Genomic DNA, 19189 nt, shown 5'->3' with positions numbered 1-19189 from the left:
TTCTGCCCATTATTAAGTATTGTTATTTCTGCTGTTCATTACCGGCTTGTTTCCTTGATCAACTCTTGGGAACAAAGGCTCTTCAAAGCATTTCCCACCGGGGTGCCTGTGTGGCCACCACCACTGTGCTCCAGTCTAAAGTAACCCGCACCGACCACCCCGCCATGTGGAGCTCTTTAGGGCCCAAGCAAGGAGCAAGGTCTTTTCCTTGCTGGCTTGGGAGAAGGCACGGGGCAGGCCAGATGAGGCCAGGCTGGGGGCCTCCCACCTTCCACCTCAGTGCACCCTCCCATGGCTGCCACCCTGTCTAGAGAAGCCACACTAGGAAACCCATTCTTATTGTTTTTTTTTTTTTTTTGGGTGGAGGGCGGAATGAGAAATAACTTTATTTCATTGTGGGGAGTGGGCACACATCCAGCCTCAGAACTTCTGGAACTGCTTCTTGGTGCCCGGAGGTCTTAGTGACCTTGAGCCCGTTGAAGCGCACTGTCTTGCTCAGGGGCCAGCACTCGCCCACTGTGATGATGTCGCTGATCTGGATGTCCCTGAAGCAGGGGGACAGGTGTACGGACATGTTCTTGTGGCGCTTCTTGAAGTGGTTGTACTTGCAGATGTAGTGGAGATAGTCTCAGTAGATGACAGTGGTCCTCTGCATCGTCATCTTGGTCACCATGCCAGAGAGGATCCACCCTCGAATGGAGGTGTTACCAGTGAAGGGGCATTTCTTGTCAATGTAGTTGCCCTCAGTCGCCTCTTAGGGTGTCTTGAAGCTCAGACTGATGTTCTGTAGTACTGCAGGAGCTTCTCCGTGCCAGTTTCTCCCAGCAGGACCTTCTTGTTTTGAAAGATGGTCGCTGCTTTTGGTAGGCTCACTCGTCTATAATTCATACTCAGTTCTAAGCCTGGGGTTATTTCAGTTTATATGCTGTAGAAGACCTCCCAGGGCCTGCAGAATTCATCCTCTAAACCAGAATCACCCATCTCACACCCCGGACACCTTTCAGTGAGGATCATTCTCCAAGACCCAAGGTCACCCACCCAGGATTCACTCCTTATGTAATGCATAAGGATTCAGAATTAAATACCAAAACCTCAGGCTCCTTGGATTTGCCCTTAGGAGTCAGTTTCCACAGGATTAACCCTTAAGACCAGAGAACTCCAAAAACAGCTTCTTAAACATGGATTTTAAAAAGGTAACTCTTAAAATGTTGGAGCCTCCACTAAAGTGCGGAGCCCCCAGGATTTAGGAAGCACTCATCTAGATACACACAAAAGCATGCACCCTCCGCCCCAGTTAATCCCTAGGAAATCACTGACGCCCAGAATTAACCCCCGAACTTGGGCCCTGGGCCCTGCCCTCCCAGACATGCCCCTGAAGCCCGGGGCAGACCCCGCAGCCTGGGCTCCAGCCCCGAGCCTGCACCTGAATCCCATTCTTACTTTTAATGTTGTACTTGAAAAACAGTTAAGCTATAAGCACAGTAAAGTCCACCAATCTTAAGTGTACAAGTCTATGACTCTTTACATATGTGTAGACCCATGGTCACCCAGGTTGACATAGAGACATAGAGACTGTTTCTAGCACCTGCTCCAGAAGCTCCCTTCTGTCCCCTCCCACTTTCTATCCCCCCAAAGGTAACCATTATTTTGACTTGTAACAACATAGACTTGATTTGTTTGGTTTTTTTGGAGACAGGGTCACCTGGGCTGGAGTGCGGTGGTGTGGTGGTGCAATCACAACTCACTGCAGCCTCAACTTTCTGGGCTTAAGCCAACCTTCTGCCTCACTCTTGTGAGTAGCTAGGACTACAGGCTCGTGCCACCATGCCTGGCTAATTTTTTGTTTTTTATAGAGACACGGTCTCACTATGTTGCCCAAGCTGATCTCAAACTCCTGGGCTCAAGTAATCCTTCCATCGTGGCCTCCCAAAGTGCTGGGATTATAGGCATGAGCCATTGCGCCCAGCTGATCTTTCTGCTTTTGAACCTCAAATAAATAGAATCATACAACACATATTCTTGTGCATTTGGTTTCTTTTGCTCAATATTGTCTGGGATATTCATCCATGTTGTTATATGTAGCAGTAATTTGTTCTTTTTCAGTGCTGTATAGTGTGTTATTGTATGAGTATATCATGATTAGTTTATTTGCTCTCCCATTGACTGACAGGCATTTAGGTTGTTTCCAGTTTCAGGCTGTTGTGAATAAAGCTGCTACGTGAATTTGCATGCAGGGCTTTTGGTGCACACAAGCACTTTTTTCTCTTGGCTATATATCTTGAAATACAATTACTGGGTCATAGGATACTCAATAAGGCCATGCCTGATTTCTCAAAGAGCAAGTAAAAAGAGGGCAATGGTCTGAAAGATAAATGATGATATTTCAGTCATTATGTGGGAGGGGAGATGCTTTTTACTCGTGTGTGTGGTAGGTGGTTACAAATATGGCCACCAATGAGTTATGCCTCCTGATATCCACATCCATGGGTAGTCCCCTCTCATGTTGAGTTTAGCCTCATGACTTGCTTTGGCCAATGGAACATCAGCAATGGCATGTAAAAGAAGAGCATCAGCAAAAGCATGATGCAAGCATGATTTGACAAGCACTTGAGTGTTGAGGCTTGCCTACTGCTATAGTCTGAATGTTGGTGCCCCTCCAAAATTCATATGTTGAAACCGAATCCCCAATGTGATGGTATTAAAAGGTGGGGTATTTGGGAGGTGATTAGGTCACAAAGGTTCCACTCCCATAAATGGGATGAATGCTCTTATAAAAGAGGCTTGAGGGAGCCTGATTGTCCCTTCTGCCACGTGAGGACTCAAGGTAAAGGCACTATCTATGAAGCAGAGAGCCCTCACCAGACATGGAGTTTGCCGATGCCTTGATCTTGGACTTCCCAGCCTCTAGAACTGTGACCGCTAAATTTCTGTTTGTAAATTACCCAGTCTAAGGGATTTTGTTATAGAAACCAGAACAGACTAAGACAGTACTACTGCTACCAACCAACATGTCCTTTCAGGCATCACTTCCACTCTTTGAGCCCTCTTCTTTGTTGCAACCCATACATGGGGGCAATTATAGTGGTCCTGACTTCACAGAGCAGTTGTGAGACTGCTGAATAATGCTGGGGAAAGCTGTTTGAGCCGGGTAAAGCACTGTGCAAGTGGAAGGCAATGCAGTGCTGTTATCTACAGGAACTGCCATCGACATGAATTGTTTTACTTTGGGGCAATGGGTTTTGAGTTTTTCCAGGTTGTTTTGCTTTCTGGCCTCTCTTCTTAGCACTTCACATAAATTCAGAGTATTCAGGAACGACAGTGGTCTCTGGAAGCTTTCTCTCACTATCTCCATTTACAGGGGTTATTGTCTTTACACGAGGCTCGTGGCTTGTTTCAGGAAGAAACAGTTTGAGAGTTGGTCGCCTTCCCGGCTGAAACTGAATCATATTTGTTTGTACCACCAAAGCCGCTTTTACATTCAATTTCCTCATGTGTGGAACCAGCGGTGGGTTCTTAATTGACTGCCCAAGGGCAGGCTTCAGGAGGCTTTGTGATTATGTGCAAAGTTCTGTGGAAGTGGGTGCACGCATGTGGACATACCCTATGTGTGTCCACACTTGTGTCTGTCTTGTTCTGTGAAGAGAGGCCTTAGGGTCCATCAGATCATCACAAGTGGACTCTGGGAGACTAAAAACCTTCAGGATTAGGTCTTCAATGTGAGACTGGGATTTTACGACACCAGCAAGAAGCTCTTGGTGTTGAGAACTATTGTTCCAAAAAGGAAAACGACCCAATGTAGCTACTACAGCTAGACCCACAGCCATGCAGAAGTGTCAGCAGGTGTGCGCAAAGCTATGTCCCTGTTGGAATGGATGTTCCTCCCTCCTGGTGGATCCAGGTGTGGGGACTTCACACCAGGCTGGCGACATGTTTTGGTAAAAAGGTAGTTGCACTCCCATGTTATGTTGAAAAGTATAGACACTATAGAGGGAGGATTATTTTATTCCCTTTTCTCTTTCTCAAGACTCGATTTCCCCTCCCTTTTTAAGGTACAAATGCCAACCTCACATTAGAGGAAGGAGCGTTGAGCATTCAGAGTTAAACTGGGAATTTTGACTCAATGGACCTTGACAAACAGCTCCAATGGAACTCTTCCAACAATGGCTGCTCTTTTACTTTTTATTTTTATTTTTTAAAGTAATGCCAGTGATGGAAGGGGGCGTGTGAAATTAAACAAATGATTTCTCAGTAAATGCTTTGCTGAGAATTATCTATCAGGGGCAACCCACACAATCTATAATAAAGAGGATAGATTTAGGGACCGAGTTCCTTGGCATACTTTGGAGTCCCTGCTCACAGTATGAGTCTGTGAGTGCAGAAACAGAACAGACTTATGCAGCGGCGTTGACTCTGGGTTGAATAAGATGAGGGCGATTGGGCTGATCAAGCACGCATAACTGATCCTGCAGGGAAATGCTGCTTGGTGATTGTTGTGGCAGAGAAAGAATTTTATCCTGAGATGAATGGTGCTTCCCTATTCAGGGACTGTTCCACCTGGGGGTGGGAGCATTTGGAAATAGGGGTGCAGTTTTGGTTGTCACAATGACTAGGGGGTGCGACTGGAATGTAGCAGGCAGGGGGCCAAGGACACTTAACATCCAACAATGCGGAGGGACTGTCCCACACAATGGGGATTTGTCCAGGCCCAAATATGAATAGTGCTCCCATTGACAAACATGGCTCATCGCTGCAAAGAAAGTTCCAGGTGTCTTTTCTAAAGAACCAATTGGTTCATTAGAGACTAAGAATGGTTTTTCAAGGTGACCCAAGGGATTGGGGCAGGGATTACTTCACGTAAGAGAGCTGGTGTACTTATCGAAATTCTGTGCATCCTGCAGCCCAACAAGGCTGGAGAGGCGATACCCGGGCACCTGCTTTAGGTCTGGCAGAGGCCACCTGGAGGGAGGTGTCGGGGTCAAATGGGAGGGCAGGGTTGTGTTGCTGGGCAGAGCAGCCAGTTACCACAAATGGAGAGTGAGAAACAGGGCCCACGGGTGGCAAAGGTCCTCCCAAAGTGAGACAGCTGGAAAGTCAGAGGAGCGTGAATGTCCATGACAGGGGATTTAGTATGGGGCACAATCAAGGGGTTGCCCCAGAGGAAAAGGCAGAGGGACCTTTCTGGAGGCCAGGCGGGCCTTGACTAGACAGAAAAGGGGCCTACTGCTGACTTTATTCTGTTCCACCCCCTGCTTCCTCATGGGAAGAACCTGGCCTCTGGCTCCGCTGGTACCCTGGCGGGGGGCCCAGGGCAGTGAGGAGGACTTGGCAAAGCCACAAGCACCTTGCCATGATCCTGTCCCCTCCTGGCTGTGGGAGTTGCCTCTGGGAAGTGGGTCCTCAGTGTGTAGGAGGCACCAGGGCATCCCGAAAGCTGCACCATTTAGCCACCCCACAAAAGGAGAGGCAAGAGGGTGTTGCAAGCCCAGCCAACTGTCATTGTCTGCTTCCTGCTCATCCTGTGTCCCACAGCTCTGTGGCTGGGCCAGGCCAAGGGACTCTGAAAGCAAGTATTGAGGTCAGCCCTTAGCCAGCGTTTTGTCTTCTACTAATCTGTGGTTTGCAAGGCAAAGGCGAGAGATGACAGTGGCAGGGACAGATCTCAAGCGCCTGCAAAGGGAGAGGGAGCTGACTTTCCACAGGGGCTGGGGGAGGGTACCTGGCCCAGCTGCTGACATTTTTACAAAACAAATAAGTGTGAGGCCGTGCTGGTGACCTCAGTGTGATGGAAAAAGATGGTCAGCGGCGTGTCTGCCGGAAATGGCATGTTTCTCAGCCCACCTGTTAGGAAGCAGAAAGGCAGATGTTGAGTCATATCATTCCAGCAAACAGTTATCAAGCGCCGACTGCATGCATGCCTGGCATGGCCCCGTGCATTTGATGTGGGTTAGCACATTCAGTCCTCCCAGCCATCCCAGATGGAGGGCTCCAGTATGGTTTCCAGTTCAGAGATGAGGAAATTGAGGCAGAGGTGTTAGTTTCCCCACCCAAGGCTGGACAGCTAAGAAGTGGTGGGAAAGGGATGTGAATCCTGGCAGGCTGGCACCAGAGTCTGTGGTGTGAGCACCAGCACCCAGGCTGGCTGCCAGGAGCCTCGAAGCAGGTCCTGTGAAGGGGGATTTTTGTGTACTTGTGTGTGTGCGTCTGCCCACGCAATTGTGTTTTGGCCTGTGTTCCAGTTATCTATTGCTGCATAATGAATCACTCCAAAACGTAGTGACAAAAAACACAACTACCATGTTATTATTATCTCTCACTCTTCTGGGGGTTGACTGCTCTTAGCTAGTTTTTTTTCTTTCTGTCTCTGTTTTTGTCTGTCTATATCTTTGTCTCTCTCTCTCTCTCTCTCTCTCTCTCTCTCTCTCTCTGTCTCTCTTTCTCTGTCTCACGCAGTTGCCTCCAGACTATGTCTGGGGCTGAAGTCATATATTTTTTAAACTTTTATTTTTACTTTTAATTTTTTTTGAGAAAGAGTCTCGCTCTGTCACCCAGGTTGGAGTGCAATGGCGTGATCCCGGCTCACTGCAATCTCCATCTCCTGGGTTCAAGCGATTCACCTACCTCAGCCTCCTGAGTAGCTGGGATTACAGACACCCACCACCACGCCCAGCCAATTTTTGTATTTTTAGTAGAGACAGGGTTTCGCCATGTTGGCCAGCCTGGTCTCGAACTCCTGACCTCAAGTGATCCGCCTGCCTCGGCCTCCCAAAGTGCTGGGATTACAGATTTAAGCAACTGCAACTGGCTTCTTTCTTTCTCTTTCTTTCTCTTTCTTTCTTTTTCTTTCTTTCTCTCTTTCTCTCTTTCTTTCTTTCTTTCTTTCTTTCTTTCTTTCTTTCTCTTTCTCTCTCTTTCTTTCTTTCCTTCTTTCTTTCTTTCTCTCTCTCTCTCTCTCTCTTTTTTTTTTTTTGAGACGGAGCCTCCCTGTCGCCCAGGCTGGAGTGCAGTGGCGTGATCTTGACTCATTGCAGCCGCCACCTCCTGGGTTCAAGCGATTCTCCTGCCTCAGCCTCTCAAGTAGCTGGGATTACAGCTACCTGCCACCGTGCCCAGCTAATTTTTGTGTTTTTAGTAGAGATGGGGTTTCGCCATGTTGGCCAGGCTGGTGGTCTCAAACTCCTGACCTCAAGTGATCCGCCCACCTCTGCCTCCCACTGTGCCCGGCCTCTTTCTTTTATTATTATTTTTAAACCTGCGAGGGCCTCAATTCTCTGTGAATGAAGCCCAAATTTATTCTGGAGTCACTTCCATTGGCAATAAGACTCTAAATGAGTAAGGACACAGAGTCTTGACTAATGGCCTCTGTTCTGCCCCAATCAGAGTTTCCCTGCTGGGCCAGGCATTGGACTGGGACTTGGGGATACACAACTCCTGCTCCTGGGCAAGACAGCAACTACCAGCTATGGGAACAACATTCTCCCAAACCTCCATCCTGCAGAAATATTGCCTCTGGTTTCTATAAGCTTTACCTGGAGGAGGCCCTAAGCACAGGCAGGGAGACAGTGGGATTAGCAGACGTTGAGAGCGTCATGGCCCTGAACTGTTCTCCCCATCCTGGTGTGAACCTGGCCTTGTCTTTCTCAGTATTTCATTGCTATGGGTTGAACTGTGCCCCACACCCCATTCATCTATTGAAGCCCTAACTCCCGGGACCTCAGAATGTGGCTATATTTAGAGATAGGGCCTTTAAAGAGGTGATTAAGTTAAAATGAGGCCATTAGGGTGGGCTTAATCCAATACAACTGGTGTCCCTAGAAGAACATTTGGACACACGAGAGACACTGGCAGGGTACACGCATAGAGGAAAGACTGTGTGAAGATACAGCAAGAAGGTGGCCGTGTGCAAGCCAAGGAGAGAGGCCTCAGGGGAAACCAAACCTTGGTCTTGGACTTTCAGCAATCGGAACTATGAGAACATAAATATCTATTGTTTAAGCCACTCAGCCTGTGGTCTTTTGTTGCGGCAGCCTGAGGAGATTGATACATTCGTCCTGCATCCCCATGAGAGAATCTTTCTTCAGGTGAGGTGACCAAGTTGGGCCCAGGCCTCTAGGAGCCACTTCCTAATTACCTAGGAAGGGGAGGGAGAACCTCTCCCCACCCCGTCCTGGCAGCACATAAGCCTGCTTATATTTGATTAACTGATGGTTACCCAGGGGACCCGGGACTTGCCAGTGAAAGGTCAGCTCAGGATAGGCAGGAGGCTGGCACAAAGTGTCAGCCACTCTGGGAGCAGGCGAACACCAGGCAGCCCTCAGCCTGGCCCCAGAGAGGTTGTGGTCTGTGGGTGTCCCCAGGCCTTGTCTGACTCACACAGCTCCCTAAATGTCCCAGGTCTGCCCCTGGGGGCATGCAGTTTGGCTCCAGCTCTGTCAACACTCTGGAGGTGATGTAGATACTGAGTGACTGGAATATCAGCCCTGACTGCAGCCACCCAAAGCCCAGACCACTCCTGGGTGCAGGGCGGGCAGCCCTTCCTCCTACCTGGGCTCTGTTTCCACCGCACATGAATCCTGGGCCCGCCTGGCCCTGACGCATTTTTTATTTTGCTATCTATATTCTTTCCATTGTCCTGATGTGAATAATTTAAACTGTCATAGAAAGAAAGGGCAGGGCTTGCTACAAAAGGGAGGCTGTCAACTCCCCGAACCTCCATTTGTATTTGCCTCCTGTGCTCATCTCTTCCCTGTTTCCTGTTCTGTTCAATTTGCCTCATTCTAGAACCTTTCTCCAGTGCTTTTTTTGTTTTGAGAAAGAGTCTCACTCTGTCGCCCAGTCTGGAGTGCAGTGGCGTGACCTCAGCTCACCGCAACCTCTGCCTCCCGGGTTCAAGCGATTCTTCTACCTCAGTCTCCCGAGTAGCTGGGATTACAGGCATGCACCATCACACCTGGCTAATTTTCATATTTTTAGTAGAGACAGGGTTTCACCATGTTGGCCAGGCTGGTCTCAAACTCCTGACTTCAAGTGATCTGCCCACCTCGGCCTCCCAAAGTGCTGGGATTACAGGTGTGAGCCACCGTGCCCGGCCTCTAGTGCTCTCTTGCTCCACACACATGCATGCATGCACATGAACACGCCACACACGTGCACACACACACCCTTCTCCCCCTCCCCCCAGGTGTCAGTGAGTAGAGTGTGTGTGACATTGTGTGCCTGCCTCTGGGATATAGTTTCTCCCTCTTGGTGTGAATCACCTGTCTCATCTGCATGTCTCATTGTGTTTCTCATCTCCCTTCTTTCCTTTGCCTCTCTCTGCTGTTTGCATATGTGAGGGAAAGAGCTGCTTCATTTGTGAAGTGGCCTTATTCCATGGTCTCATTATGCAGTTGCACAGAATGGAGCTCTCTTGGGGGTTAAGTGGGGAAGGCAGAAGACAGGGCCAGGGAGAATTAATCATCTTTTCCCCGGAAATCTGTGCATTTTCAGAAGATACGAGGGACAAGTTTGGGGTTCACAGACACTCAGAGGCTTTTGTGCATCACCTGGACCTTCTGCGATGGGTACATGGAGCTGCAGCTGGCCACTAGCGTTGTCTGGAGAGCAGCCCTGGCCTCTCTCAGCCTTGAACCAGGAAGCAGGCTTTATTTGTCAGGAGAGGGCATAGCCAGGATTTCCTGAAGGTTCTGGCCTCCAGCCTGCAACCCGGCACTATCCAATAGAAATACATTGCAAGCCACAAATGAGAGCCACATATGTATTAATAATTTTAAATGCTCGAGAAGCCACATTAAAAAGGTAACAAGGAACAGGTGAAATTGACTTAATAACATATTTTGTTCAACCCGATGTATCTAAAACATTATCATTTCAGCATGAAACCAGGAAAAAATTATTAACAAGGTATTTGACATTCTTTTCTTGGAATTAAATCTTCAAAGTTCGGTGTGCATTCTATGCTGACAGAGGATCCCAATTTGGCTGGGCCACATTTCAAGTGTTCAGTAGAAACACGTGGCTAGTGGCCCCTGTCCTGGACAGCACAGGCCCAGCCTAACCAAGCCTGAGGTCTGGAAGGTCTGTTTCGGCTGTCTAAATGGCAGCAACACGAGGGCGTCCTCCATGTGTATGTCTGATGGGAAGACGATGAGGTGATGTGCGGGAAGTTCACTGAGCCATTATTCTCCCATTACCATCATTAGCAGTAATCATCATTAATGCACTGGCATGGCCCACGTCCGGCCCTGTTGCTGCCTGCTTCCAGTTCACGCGGCATTCTGTGCCGGGGAATTGCTGACCCAGATTCCGTTTTGTTGGAGGGGCAGGGGGAGCTGAGGGTGCAGTTTCCAGGTGCTCTAGGCCTGCCTCCCGGCTGAGACCCCACCTACTAGGTGTGTGCTCCTCCCTTTGCTTTAGGTACCAGGCACCCCTCCAGCTTCTATATATAGCACTCTGTGGCGACAGCTGGCTATCTGATGACTCATCAGTCACCGTGGGTGTCTCCGGATGGAACCCTGAACATTTATTCAGAGGGAGCTTTTGCCAGTTTTTGAACGACTCCTAGTAAGTCCTGCCTGTTGGGGGTTGTCTTAAAAAACCCATGGAGATTGGGGGTTTGAAGACTCAATGGGTTCCTGGCTGAAGGCCTCTGGGGGCTTAACAAATCCAGTGAGGCTTTGGGGAACTGGCTCCAGGAAAGCCTGTGAATGCAGAGGAATGCATTCGCAAACTGAGGGCTTGAGTGGTCTCTCCTTGGTCATCTGTCCATCTAAGTACCTGGCTGGCCCCAGATTGCCCCTGGAAGTGGGGCTCGGGAGATGTTAGCTCCTTTCAGGAGCTGCAGGGCTCCTCCCACGTCTTTTCTGTGGGGCATCAAGCAACCAGGGCTGGCTTTGGAGCAGGGTTTAATGTAGTCTGCTCTGCTCACCAGCTCCACCATCCTGGGCAAGTCCCTTCTGCTCTCTGGGCTTCCGTTTCCTCCTCTGTGCATCACACTCATACCATTGTGGCCATCTGGTTCTGAGGGTTGGAGGAGGTGCCGTCTGTAACAACTGTTATTACTGTGCAGCCCAGGGGCCCCATCACTTCGGTTTTCTCAGAAGCAGCCTCTGAGACGCGGATTCGTGTGGAAGCAATTTATTAAGGAAGTGCTCCCAAGAAACACGGAAGGGTATGGAGGGGCAGGACCAAGAAGGGGAGGAAGCCAGTTTCAGACAAAGTCCCTCTGCAGGAGGGTCTTAGTCCATCCAGACTGCTATAACACAGTACCATACGTTAGGATAAACCACAGACACGTACTTCTCACAGTTCTAGAGGCTGAGAGGCTGAGATCAGGGTACCAGCATGGTTGGGTTTGGGGGAGGGCTCTCTTCTGGGCTGTAGATTGCCAACTTTTCCTTGTGCCTTCACATGGCAGAGACAGGGAGAGAGGGCTCTCTGGGGTCACTTTTATAAGAGCACTGACCCCCTTCTCCCTTCATGAGGACTCCACCCTCATAACCTCATGACCTCCCAAAGGAGGAGCTCTGGAGGGCAGGCAAGTGTCGCCTCAGAGCCTGTCTCGACTCCAGGCAAGAGCGCTGTACCTGCATGCTCCCTTGCACCAGCTAGGGGCCACTGTGAGTGTGGGGACTGAAACTCCTGGGTACCTCTGGCTCTGAGAGGGAGGTGCCCTGGGCAGGCCTCCAAAGAGTCCCAGGCACAGGCTGTAGGAATTAGGAGAGGGAAAGCTGTATGGGGTGGGGGAAGGGGCCCGAGGGGATGTGGGTGGAGCATCTAGAGTGCCCCCACCGCCCCTTTGCTTATCTGTCCTCCCACCAGTGAGGCCCAGGCCAGCACCCCTGTATGGATGGGACTGGGGCCTGGGAAGCAGGCTGGAGCAGGAGGAGAGGCACCGCCCAGGCCTTTCTCTTCATATGGGTGGAACCATCCCATTAAAAAGTGGGATGAGGAAGCCTGAGGAGCTTTTGGCCAAGCTTAGCCTCTGGGGGTGCCCAATACTGGGCATGGATAGAGCTGGGGCACAGACCCAGTATTCCAGTACGTCCAAGTCTTTTGTCCCGCATCCAGGCAAGGCACCCTGAAGATGCTTCATTGTCCAGCGGGGTGGGGGTGGGGGAATATTTTGTTCTCTTCAGCTCAGCAGCCTTCTTCCTTCCTTTCATCACCTTGTCTAAGACTGGCCGGGTCTTTTCTCAAGGTCATCCCACGAACCAGGGTTCCTTGGGTTCTGTCTCCCGCTCAGGGCACCTTCCTGCCATGGGCCACCTGGCTCTTTCATTTTCTTACTTCCAACTTCCACCTTCTCTTCTGCAGCATTGGGCTGCTTTTCTCAGCCTCTCTGGACTTAAAGCAACCTGGCCCAAAGGCTGCCAGTCACCCTGTCTCAACCCTCCAATGCTTCTGTGCCCTCTACCAGGGACAGGGGCTGTGGAATCCAGAGCACACCCAGTCGCCTTCCCTAAATTTCCATTCACCAGCAAAGATGAGTTTATTTTCCACTGTCAGGAATTCAGAGTCTGAATGATTTTACCACTGCTCTGTTCTTGGTGCAGCTGGGATTCTATTTATCACTGGGTTAGGAATTTCACTTCCTGCCTTTTCCATCCCAGAAGAATTCTCTCCCCTCCCCTCCCTTCCTCTTCTCCCTTTCCCCCTTCTCTCCTTGCCTCTTTTCCCTTCCCCTCTGCCTGCTTTTCCATCCCTCTCCCCTTCTCCTCTCCTTCCCCACCCTCCTCTTCCCCCCTTTCCATTTTGTTCCCCTTCTGTATTCTCCCCCTCTTCTCTTCCCCCCTCTCTCCTGCTCTTTTCTGTCTCCTCTCCTTTCTCCCCTTCCCTTTTTCTCTCTTTCCCCTCCTCGCCCTCTCCCGCCCCTCCCCCACATACTGTTTTGCTGTCCTCAGGGTGACAGTGATTCAGGCCAACCCTGGGGATAGGTGGGAGAGCAGCTGAGAATCTGAAGGCAGGAGAGTGCACAAAAAAGAGATGTGTTGACAAGTGGCTAGGGACCATGTTCCTGCTTTAGCTACACACCGTGCCATGTGCTAGAAGTCACTACACAGGCAGTCATTATTAAGATTTTACCTTACAAAAAATGCTTCACCCAGGGCATGGCATCTACTTGTTATTCAGTAACAGTCAAATTGGAAAAGGAGGCTTTCAAAGCGTCATTAAGACAAACAGCGTTTGAAAATTATACAGAAATTCTATTTAGTAGCTATTTGAAAATGAAAGAGTATTATATTGTCTTTGTAAAAATGCTTTTTCTTCCAGTTGCTCACTGATTTTTTTTTCCCTCAGTTGTGGTGGCTGATTAGTGTTTTTGTAGCGTCTCTCCCAGTTCACCACAGATCTGCTGTTCCGTGGAGTCTAGCGTTGCAAAGCTTGTTGCAAAGCTTTTGCTGAGGAACTGCGAAGGGTCTCTGGGAATCTCTCTCAAGTTGCTGGGACCAGAGAGTCATGTGTCTGGCTAATGTGACCATCCCTCAACAAGGGTGCTGCTCACCGGGTTTCTCTACACAGATTTCCCCTTCTGGGGAACTGACTAGGCATGGAAGATCTCCCCCAAGAGTTGTTTAGTGACAGCTTAAGCTAGGCTAGCCTCTCTGCCTCACTAAGCTCAACTGAGGTCAGAGTTGTGGGGTGTGATGCCCACAACTCGGGGCAATTAACCTCACACAAAGCGAAAACCCTCTCCCCACCTTGCCTACCTGCCTCCCTGCCTGTGGGCAATTTTGCCAATGTTTTCCATTAGTTACAAAGGAGAGGGGCAGGTGGGGGCAGGGTGGTCAGTGGGGACAATCATTACTAAGGAAGAAAACCAAAACCATATTACTATCTAAGGCACTGTGCTAAGTGCTGGCATCAGGGTTGCATTTGGTGAAAATCCACACTTAACACAGAAAAATCTACGAACCATCTAGAAATCCTAAGTTCTTAACCTTTGAACTCCTTCTTTGAGAAGATCACTTGCTCATGGAGGGCTTCCCTGACCCCTGGGCAGGCTCCTTCTCCATTCCCTTGGCTGTTTCTGCCAGCACTTGGTATCCTTTGCCTGAGGCTCTCTTTGGCTGCGTGAGTGGGCAGCCCTCCCTAACGCCCTCAACTCTGACTGTTAGGATTCAGTAGGTAAATGCTCCAACCTCCTCATCCTTCAGGTGGGATGATCTAAGCTGTGTCCACACTGTCAACCAGGGGTATCCTACAGGACCCAGCCCCATTTGCCCCAACAAATGCGGACAAATGGGAGGGAGCCTACTTATCAATACAGCCTCTGACTGCCCCCCGGCTCTCTCTCCGTGTCCTCATTGTCCTACTGATGCTTCCTGGAATCACCTCCCAAAGAAACTGCTTGCACACAAAACCTTGCATCAAGTTTTGCTTCGAAGGGAGCAAGACACTTCCAATCTAAATTAAGTCTCCCTGTTCTTTCTCAGGGCACTTCCCACCCCCAGCTTAATAGCACTCATCATGATATGTAATTATGCATTTGTTTGTGTATTGTTTAATGAGGGCAGTGACAATGTCTGTTTTGTTCACCGCTAAATCCCTGCACATCACTCAACCCAGAGCTTAACACATGGTAGATGCTCAATGTAAATTCTGTTGAAGGAATGAATGCAACATCATTAGATCTTTCTAATCTTTCACCCTTTGGGGTGGTTTGAAAACATGCCCCCAAAGTTCCCTGACACTCCTTCCAGTGAGAAGTGGGGTCATTCTCTCCTTGAATCTGGATACGCTGGTGACAGCTTCAACTAAGAGAATGAAAGGACTAGGTCATAAAAGGCCACACAGCTTCTGCCCTGGAGCCCTGAGTGGCTGTCATGTAAGAACTCTGACTACCCTCAGCCGGCAATGCTGAGAGGAAGCCCAATTAATACAAAGGGACAACACATAGGTGCAGAGATTCATAGTCCCAACTGAGCCCAGTCTCCAAGTCATTTCAGCCTAAGTACCAGATGTGTGAATGAAGAAGCTTCTGGATGATTCCTGCCCCCAGCTCTTTTCAAGTCTTTTCAACTGAGACCCCAGGCATTGTGGAGCAGAGAGAGAGATCCACAATGCTTTGGCCAGTCCAAATTCCTGACTTATGGAAACTTCGAGCATAATAAAATGGTTGTTAAGCTGCTGAATTTTGGAGTAATTTGTTATGCAGAAATAATTGGAACACCTTGATTGTGAGTTTATTAATTCTGCATTTATTTGAAAGTCATTTATCAAGTTCCTACTATGTGCCAGGTGATGGTTACACGGTAGCAAACAAGGGAAAGATCCCTACCTTCCGGGAGCTTACAATCTAGGGGCTGCTGTGGTAACTGTACCTTGCAAAAGCCTACATGTTGCTTTTTAACAATAGTGAGTAGGTTTTTCTGAAACCACTTCCAGATGGTGTGGGGGGAGGGGTGCTTCCGGAGTGAGTTGCTAAGGGAAGCTCCAGAGGTAGGTGGATTAGATAACACAGACCTAGGGAGCTCTATTATTTGCTGGCTGTCAACCACTACTGTCCTGCAAATCATCTACAGACTAGCTGCACCCCCACACTAAGGGGGAGAGATTAGGGAAGCTGGGAGGTGCTATCCTTGAGGCAGAAGGAGAGGGGAACTGCTCCCCGCAGGCCCTGGAAAAGAGTTGGTGTCTGCCTCTTGGAGGAAGATGGCATTGGCTTTTCCAAAGCTGGAGTAGGGGGACTTAAGCAAAGCTGAGGCCACTGGCTGGCACTTCAGCTGTCTTATCTGACTCCGGGAGGCAGGTCTGGAATCAAAGGTGCCCCTGTGTGTACAGACGTGCCTCACTCCTGGAGTCAAGACTTGAGAAATGAACATGATTTTATACCCCTTATGTTTCTGCTCCTCCTTCATTCTTTAACAAAGCTAAGACATTTTTATCTGCCTGTCTCGACTCTGCTAAGATGAAACAAAGAAAAGGACTCTGTCCTTTGAAGGACTGACTAGTCATGAAGGGTGTTTTCTCCTAGGGGTGGCCTTTGGTATCAAGGTACAAACTGCAAGAGGAAGGGGAATTCCAGAAGGAAAATTTGGGAGTTTAGCGTCTCATGTCTGCCCAGAACTTTTCCATCCTAGAAATCTGCTTTTGTTTAACCCTGGAAGATTCCGGGCCCTGTCCAAGGAAGGGAGGCCATGTTAGGGACACCGTTCAGTAAAAACAGGACCCACCTCTCCCAGAGGCTGGCGATGGAAGTGGAGTCAATGCAGAGAGCCTGTGTATTGGGCTGTTTTTGCGTCACTATAAAGAAATACCTGATTAGCTGAGCGAGGTGGCGGGCGCCTGTAATCCCAGCTACTCGGGAGGCTGAGGCAGGAGAATGGCATGAACCCGGGAGGTGGAGCTTGCTGTGAGCCGAGATCGCGCCACTGCACTCCAGCCTGGGGGACAGAGCAAGACTCTGTCTCAAAAAAAAAAAAAAAAAAAAAAAAAAAAAAAGAAATACCTGAGACTGGGGAATTTATAAAGAAAAGAGGTTTAATTGGCTCATGATTCTGCAGGTTGTACAGGAAGCATGGTGCTGGCATCTGCTTCTGATGAGGGCCTCAGGGAGTTTACAATCATGGTGGAAGACAAAGGGGAGCCAGTGTGTCACATGGTGAGAGTGAGAGCAAGAAAGAGGGAGGGGAGGCAACTACACACTTTTGGACAACCAGATTTTTTTTTTTTTTTGAGATGGAGTCTTGCTCTGTTGCCCAGGCTGGAGTGCAATGGCACGATCTCGGCTCACTGCAGCCTCCGTCTCCCGGGTTCAAGCGATTCTCCTGCCTCAGCCTCCTGAGTAGCTGTGATTACAGGCGCATGCCACGACGCCCGGATAATTTTTGCATTTTTGGTAGAGACGGGGTTTCACCATGTTGGTCAGGCTAGTCTCGAACTCCTGACATTGTGATCCACCCGCCTTGGCCTCCTAAAGTGCTGGGATTACAGGCGTGAGCCACCCGACCTGGCCTAAACAACCAGATCGTGCATGAACTAACTGAGCGAGAACTCACTTATCACCGAAAGGATGGCGCTAAACCATTCACAAGGGGCTATTCCCATGATCCAATCACCTCCCACAAGGCCCCACCTCCAACACTGGGGATCACATTTCAACATGAGATTTGGAGAAGACAAACATCCAAACCATAACAGGCTGAAAACACAGCTGGCACTTGAAACTTTAGAGAAGTCACCTTTTCCTTGGGCTCCTCGCTCTGGTCTCTTCGCTCTGGTCTCCCTGAGACTGTCACAGCGGCCTCACAGGTGCTTTGAGTTTCTCTGCTGCCTCCGATCAGGCCTTCTGTGTTTTGTAGTAGTCGCCTTCCCGGATTTATTGAGCAGCTCAGCTGAACCAAGGCCTGAGCATTCAATTAGGTCTTGTTATTCATCCGTTCACCAAATATTTAGTGAGCCATGTGCCAGGCACATTTCTAGCTGCTGATACAGCTGTGAACAAGACAGATGAAGCCCTTGCCCTTCGTGGAGCTCACATTTTAATAAATAGTTTGGAGGCGGACAAAGAGAAAATAAACAGAGAAACACGAACCTGGAGCCTTTGGCTCACAATTTAGAGTTGACTCATCTTCAGTTTGACGTCCCTCCTGCTACGAGTTCCTGGCTGGCTGACATCTCTTTTCCTCAAGCAGATGCTAACTTTGAGCCCTACCACTGGTGAGTGCCCCTAAAGGCTCACACCTGTGATCCCAGCACTTTGGGAGGCCGAGGTGGGCAGATTATTTGAGGTCAGGAGTTCGAGACCAGCCTGGCCAACATGGTAAAACCCTATCTCTAGTAAAATAAATAAATAAATAAATAAATAAATAAATAAATAAATAAATTAGCTGGGCGTAGTGGCTCACGCCTGTAATCCCAGCTACTGGGGAGACTGAGGTAGGAGAATCACTTGAACCTGGGAGGAGGAACTTGCAGTGAGCCAAGATCACACCACTGCACTCCAGCCTGGGAGACAGAGCGAGACTCCATCTGAAAAAAAAAAAAAAAAAAGAAACGTTCCAGCCCCAAGACGTCCTGGCCCAAAAGATCTAGATCCATGTTCTCTCTTGGTTGGCTAAGGTCCACTTTCTGAACACCAGTAGGGCCACTTTCCACTTCCAGACGTTTTCTTCCCAAGTGATTGATGGAACAGGTGACGTCATCCTCAGAGGACACCCTGTCCATTACCACTAACCCTGACCTCTACAGGATAACGTTGGCAGAGACCTTCCTACACTTACTTTAGTAACAGAGATAGATTACTTTAGCACCGGGAGTTTCTTTATTATTTTAAAAATAAGTTAGTGTTTTGGAGGAGGAAATAACATTTCCCCAAGATTTAGGGGAACACTGCAGCTAACAAGGCCCTCTGAAATAGCACCAAACAGGAGAACACGTTAAGACACTATTCTTATTAGGATGGTGGGGCGCTTCCTCTGTCTCGTGGTTAATTCCGGGCGCTTCTCTCCTTCAGATTCCCGACTTCCTCTGGTAAGCCCCTCTGGATTAACCTGTCACACTCTGTCAGTCCTGACACAGGCAGCTCTCTGTGTCCAGGTCCTGGTGGCATTATATTATCTCCAACTTCGGAGTTGCACTATTTATTTTCCATCGAAAATTAGACCAGAAGCTTCACCGAGGTAGGGGTTGGGATTTATTTCCTTGACAGATTTCCCATCTTCTAGTGTCTAATTTACAACATGTGCAGGGCATGCCCTCCAAAACTTGGTAAGTCCTTAGCCAAACCATTTTGAACTCCCCATGTGGCAGCTGAGTAACCCTTCTTATCCCTCTCTCCTTCTTCATCATCACCCCACCTTTCACAAAAGAATTGCTGTCCCATGTCTCTCGTGGAGGGGAGTGTGTGTGTTTTTGTGTGTCTGTGTGTGCATATGCTTGCATGTCTGTGTGTGTGGGAAGGGTTTGAGGGTCTCCCATAGAATACATTTTTTCCTGTCATTCTCATTCGTGATGTAAACTCTGTCTCCATGTCTGTGTTTTCCTTTTCCCCGTGGGATGGCCATGCTGAGGCCTCTTCCTTCCAACAAGCTGTGGAGCAGAAAGAACACTGCTGGGAAGCAAGCTAACTCCCCTACTGCCCACTGTGAGTGGTTCCAAGGCATACTTGGCTCCCTAGATTCAGAGCTCATGAAGGCCGAAGGCTGGGGGTCTCCAAGGTCCCTTCCACTGGTTATACTTTTTCCTTTTT

General features: G+C 49.1%; 1 pseudogene; it reads right to left on the bottom strand.

The window, feature by feature from the left end:
• Nucleotides 1–420: 420 nt before the first annotated feature.
• LOC102143651 (small ribosomal subunit protein uS17-like) lies at nucleotides 421–888 on the bottom strand (annotated as a pseudogene).
• Between the last annotated feature and the right edge of the window lie 18301 nt (nucleotides 889–19189).

Source organism: Macaca fascicularis, chromosome X (assembly GCF_037993035.2).
Source record: "Macaca fascicularis isolate 582-1 chromosome X, T2T-MFA8v1.1".
In the NCBI taxonomy this organism is placed as follows: Eukaryota; Metazoa; Chordata; class Mammalia; order Primates; family Cercopithecidae; genus Macaca; species Macaca fascicularis.
Note: the sequence above shows the minus strand (reverse complement) of the source record. Positions and strands in the feature narration are given on the sequence as shown.